Source organism: Galendromus occidentalis, unplaced genomic scaffold (genome assembly GCF_000255335.2).
Source record: "Galendromus occidentalis unplaced genomic scaffold, Mocc_1.1 scf7180000077528, whole genome shotgun sequence".
NCBI lineage: Eukaryota > Metazoa > Arthropoda > Arachnida > Mesostigmata > Phytoseiidae > Galendromus > Galendromus occidentalis.
Window position 1 is genome coordinate 662,573 of NW_003805516.1, and position 6,151 is coordinate 668,723.

A 6,151-nucleotide genomic window follows, 5' to 3' on the forward strand; every position below is an offset into this window, starting at 1 on the left:
GATGAACGTTCCTGAACTCAGCCTCGAGTATGTCGCGGCTCCGGAAAACTTCGCTCGAGGAAGAGGAATCTATCTAAGCTGTGATAGTTGAAGCGACACAGACGACACAGTCGCGACAACTTAGAGAGGATTCCCGCGAGCTCCACAATATGCCCAGGAGCCCCCATTCCCTACGCCGCACCCTTTTGCGCGGGAGTCAAAGTCGCCGATTTCGCAGACCGAGGATCTCCTCTGTGGTCGAGACTGCCTCGAAACATTTCGGGATGCTTCACGATGGGGTAGAGGGCTGGGTGGCGTTTCAAATCGTCTGCTCGCTCAACCAGGGTCGGGGATCACTTCTAAGATCAGTATACATATTATATACGCGATATTTACGCGGACTCTACGAATATACGGAGAACCAAACCTCGCTCTCTCTCGACGGTGCTTCTGTATCCTGGTGCAACCAGCACCCAATATCGATATCTGAGAGATTGTCTCCGGTATGACCGTCGTCTTGGCGATGTAGGAGTCATCTCTCGGAGCTGCCGAGCTCGGAGGCCAATGTGACGCGTGCATGGGGGAAAGAATCGTGTCTCGCGCATGGACTCACCGAAGACCATTTCTTTGCAATCCGTTCATCGCGATCCGTTCGCGAGGTCTAGCACCAAAGAACCTCAGCCTTCGATTTTCACAGGAGAGTTTCCGCAGCCTGACGAGCTTTGATCATTATCAACGATTATGATCGTGTAAGCGATCATAGATGATCTTTTCATTAGCTATCCCGAGCCTTCGAGAACGTTAAGCCGTGTCATCCAACGCGACATCGAATCCCCAATTAGCGATCAGTCGCGATAGCACGGTTTCCGCGCCCAGACTTGGGCGTGACGATATTTGTGCTGAAGTAGCGGGTGGATATACATTTGAGCGCAAGTCCGATATGCGCGCAAGTCCGATATGAGCGCAAGTCCGTTATGAGCGAAAACCAATTTGAGCGCGAGCCGATTTTAGCGCGAGCCGATTTGAGCGCGAGCCGATTTCCGCGCGGCCGATTTGAGCGCAAGCCGATTTGCGCGCAAGTCCGATATGAATAACATCAATGAATGACACCGAAGAATGATTTATCTCACGTACATGTTTATTAAGTAGAGTTTCGAAAGTCGGTCACAAAAATCACGGGTTCGCACAAGGAACAACAAATGAACCTAGGTAGAATATTCCTTCTGAAACTTGTAATACGTCAGGATCGGTTTTCGTCGATTTCATTTCACTCGCGGCTTCGAGAGTCGCCTCACGTAGATCATTAAATTTTTTTCGAACTTCGACAGCCACCGTGTCAGGCGCATGCTCGTGCTCCGGGGAAACCTATCGAGGGATAACGGGGATTGCGGGGGAATATCCCCAGAGGATGCATGGAACTGTTCGGACATTTATCTCACCCACCGTGACTCTGTCATCGTCGATTGAGGCTCGACTCGAGCATCCTTTTTGACGTAGGACTGCGTCCTAGGTCGCACAGATACAGGGGCACTGCAAAAAGTGAACGAATGCAACGGGAGTAGTGTAACGGATATCGAAACTTCTGAGACCCGCCCACCAATCAGGAAGTCCTATCCAGAAGAGTATCACAGATCGCCACCGCCATTGGTCAATCCGTTCAGAGAAACGCAGCGGACGCTCCAACAAGCACACATAACTATGTACTTCGGAATATGTACTGTCATTCGGTCAATTCCTCACGTCGGGGCCTTATACCCGCGCTCTTTTCAACAGGGTGATTGAGAGAGCCAGTGAAGGTACGAGCTAATTCACTACCCAATTTTCACTGCATACATGAATAAATAAAAGCCCTTGACGCAGTCCTGCGAGTCTCCTTCTTCAGTCAGAACTGAACACGCAGGGCACCTGCAATTTTTTTCAGACACCGCCACTTTTTTCGATCTCGGCGGAATTGATGGCCATCATACGAGAGCAACGGTTTCCCTTTTGTCGATGAAAGAAATTGTCTCGACATAGTGGACTTCCTCTGCATCGATGCAAGTTATCGCGGCGCGGCGTCGAGTCACGCACTGTCATCTGTCATGAATCCCTAAGGATGATCAGCGCCACAGAACAAACAGTTAGCGGCGCGCATTTCGAATTTCATATCCGCTGAGCTGTGGGCGCGTGTACAAGAGATCTCTCCCGTGGATCTCAGAAGTTATCTCATGATATTGATATTGATTCATTGCCATGAGTTACATCCAAGAGCCAAGGGCTCGCTATGGACAGGCGAATGGGTTCATAAGGTTCATTCATTTTTAATTAATTGACGTCATTAATTGATGCTATTCATATCGGACTTGCGCAGTGCCGGCTGCAGAAGGCCGTATACCCTCTGATAATATGGGGTTTCTTCGCTCAAATCCGTAAGATGTTGCGATGATGCCAGACCCGCAAAGGTGACCGTGTCACCAGGACGTTCTGAATTTACAGCAAGAGCGATCTCCGAGATCAGAAGCGGCTTAGAATTCTGAGAGCTGTTCCCTCTCGAACTCAGCCCCTATGCTTCCATAACCACAACCATTCTTGGAATAGAGCTCCAACTCAAAACCATGTATCGTATGGCTCTGTGAGAAAGGAGATCTGCGTCTATCGGCCGAAATTCGGTCTCCCTTAATGAAGCAGAGCGGGCCATGTGAGATGGAATTCGTGACGTGCGACCCTTATTGTTACTCGAGACCATTCCGTCTCGAACTCTGTTTCGGACTTGCGCTGCCGCTTTCAGGAACCGATGAAGAAGCTAAGTGAGCACGGAGTTCTTCAGGGATGAGATATCCCGTCGAAGCGAGACCATTGTGTCAAATGGAAATGAGATGAGGCCGTCGGGAGTTCCGACGCAGATACCGCCTAAGGAACCGCTTCTCTGCTGATTTTCTTCGTTCGGAAGGAAAGCTCTGCCGAATCCATGGGACTTCGCTGGACGATCTCGCGTATGAGGATCGGACCCCCACTCCCTCCGGAACCGGTTCTGAATGCCTCGCCAGCGAGAAAGTGATCCAGTTTCCCGATTGAAAAAAAAAGATAGAATAGGGTATTTGAATGACTGCAGAGATGAGACGGCCCTGGTTCTTCCGCAGAAGAGCCATCGGTAGATGAACTGGCGGTCGGAGATCTCTCCGCCGTATTACACGGACGCCCTGATCATTTCCGCATTGAGACCTCGGATGCAGTTTTTCGTCGACTATGGAAGGGATTGGGGTGTGGAGGAGACGGATATTCCTGATTAGGGCGACACTTGTTCCAGCTGTTCCGACCCCCACCGTACCCCCCAGGATTTGTCCATTCACGATCGCCAGCTCGAAGACGGCTAAGGCCCCGGAGGGAGTCGCGCCGGAACCCTCTTCGTTGTTCTGCATCTCGTTCGCAGGAATCTTGATGAAATAATTGATGTGCCTGTAGTTAATGATTTCTCATATTTTATTCATTGTGAGGACTGTCTTTCATCATTCATTGAGCATAACTCTATCCACGCATGCCCGATATCGGCGCCAATTAATTGTCATACAAGGATCACAACTTTGATAGAATGGGAAAGATTTCGATAGCCCATGGGGAGCCCGCCTATGAGCCAGATTCCAGGAGGAAGTATCATGTAAACATATTTACTTTACCTCTCATTTGTGAGAGAATTTTAGGAATCAAGGCTTCGAGAACTCCGTATACCTATGGAAATTCCAGCTCTGGACATCATCATCCGTACATTCGACAACATATACTCTCTCGACAGCAACTTTCTCGGGCTGTATGCAGAGGCCGCTTTGCGCATGTACTATTTGACCACCTTGTCTGTGTCTCCACAATTTGTCTGCGCGGGGATACTCGTCGCACTTCTCCATCACGATTTTTCCCCTGGTACGACGGGATTGATCCACCCACAAGACTTTGGCACATAAATCTTCTTGACGCAACTCGCCCTTCCGCGATAACGACAACAGCTGATTCGTGGCTTCTTCCGGTATCGGATGGCACTCGAAAATGCCCAGATCCGAGGTTTTGCCCCGAGCTTTGCCGTACGTGTCCAGACACATGTTTGTGAGCGGGTTGCGGACGATGCCGAAACCTTGAGAGTCTTCTTCGATGAGGTACTTGTGTGGATAAACGTTATCAAGGTACCATTTGAAAGGCTTGCAGCGGTTTAGCTCTCGGAACGCTCTCCGAGCGGAGATATCCCCAATCCTGATTTTCTTCAATTCAGGTCTAGCTTGATAGATGTACTTCTTGAACTCATCCATCCAGACTTCGACGGCGCGCTTCGTGTTGATCGCATTCGTGTCTTTTCCTCCGGGAATTTTATAGGGCTGGTAATCACGGAAGATGTGTCCGACGTGAGAACACGGAGCGATAACAATATGACCTCCGCATTGCCATATCCGGAAAGACATTTCGAGATTCTCTCCACCCCAGCCGTCCATTTCTTCATCGTAGGATCCGCTCTCCCAGAAATATTCCCGATTGATCGCGAACAATCCACCGGCCATGGTGGGGGATCTCATGGGTTCGGCGACCGAAACTCGATTCCTCCTCCAAGCCGATGGGATATTGTGCCAGGTGAATTCCCCCCTCCAGTTGAAACCACCGATTTGGAAACGATCTCCTTCGGCGGCAACATATTGCAGCGTTCTATAATCGATTACATCGATCACAGGACACACGACGGCCCTCCGGTCTCTGCGTATCGGCTCGAGCAGGGGTTCGAGCCAGCCGGGCGTGGTTTCACAGTGGGAATCCAAGAATATCAGAACGTCTCCTCTGGCTGCGCGAGCACCCACCAGTCTTGCCCTGATGAGCCCGGATCTCTCCGGCAACCGAATCAGACGGACCACGTCTGCGCGAAAGTGATGTTCTATGTATCTCTCCAGGCGGTCCTTGAGGTCTTCACTCTGGCTGAAATCATCCACGAGGATGATCTCTCTCAGGAGATGTCTAGGCGACCGGTCTATCACGCTCACTATTGTTCGTAATAGAGTTGAGAAGATCTCATCGGTGAAGATGATAACCACCGAGGCCGTGGGCATTTCGGCCACGGGATACGTGATGGCTCTGCAGTGTCGGTGACGAGTATCCGGTAGAGATCTATTCAGCGGTAAGCGATCGGAGACGTAGACGTTGAACGCCGCCTTGGAGAACTCTCTGTCGGCTTCGAGCTGTTCGTCGCGCCCTAGGATCACCGCGTGGCCGTCCTTGCCCCAATCCGGTCGCATTCTGTTGAAAAACGGAATTTCTTCCGGCAATGGTGCAACCGGCAGGATCGCCGGAAGTTTCGACGGCTCCTGAACAAGGAATTGAGATGACGTTTCGAGCTGAGGCTGCTGCGGTTCGTCTCCGGGCTCCTTCAGCAACGAAGGGTACTGCTGATGATGATAAGAATCGAAAGCGTGCCGTATGCTCCCGCGCTCCATGCCGTATCGTCCGGGGTGCGAGGTGGACTCTTTTTCCCGTTTGGGGAGTTCCTGGGTGCTCACAACGATTAGGCAGATCACGGCGAACACGATGAAAGCCACGAAACGATACTGACGTTTCCGTCGAATGGCACACAGCACTGGATTCATGGCGAACTGATGCGCTAAACTTGACATGTCGTCAACGCTCATGGCCCCACCTTTCAAATTAGCCATGCTGACTTGAATGAACGAGTTATTTCGACTAGAATATCACTCACAACTTGTACAGAACGGACGAGCTTCGCTCTCGCGACGATCAGAAGTGTGTGCTGGGGTCCTCCACTGGTCCTCTATATATTCGAGACCCGGGTGAGGGTTGACTATTGCTCGGGGTGAGAATCCCCGCGGCGATCTCTCGCGAAATTTGCGGCATTCCAGAGCCTCTCATCATTCTCTACGCAGGAGCGCCCCAGAATTCAACAAGAATTCGCGGGAGCCTGACGCTCCGCGATATCCTCTCCCGCCTGATCATTGCAGATGAAAGCGAGCGGTGTGGTTCGTAAGCAGCTCACGGTGTGGCCCATCCACGAAGACCCATCTTCTGCTTCACCTAGAGAATCCAAGATACACCTGCTCATCAGCATTCCGATCGAGCTCTTCCAGTGTAGAACTCTGCTATTTCGAAAGTCTGTTCTGGGTCTCAGAATCGTGGGCGATCGGGAGAATCTCTGGCTCAACCTTTCGGAAAC

General features: G+C 51.1%; 1 pseudogene; it reads right to left on the reverse strand.

Annotated features, from left to right (window-relative positions):
* Nucleotides 1-3,659: 3,659 nt before the first annotated feature.
* LOC100897506 (polypeptide N-acetylgalactosaminyltransferase 13 pseudogene) lies at nucleotides 3,660-5,636 on the reverse strand (annotated as a pseudogene).
* Between the last annotated feature and the right edge of the window lie 515 nt (nucleotides 5,637-6,151).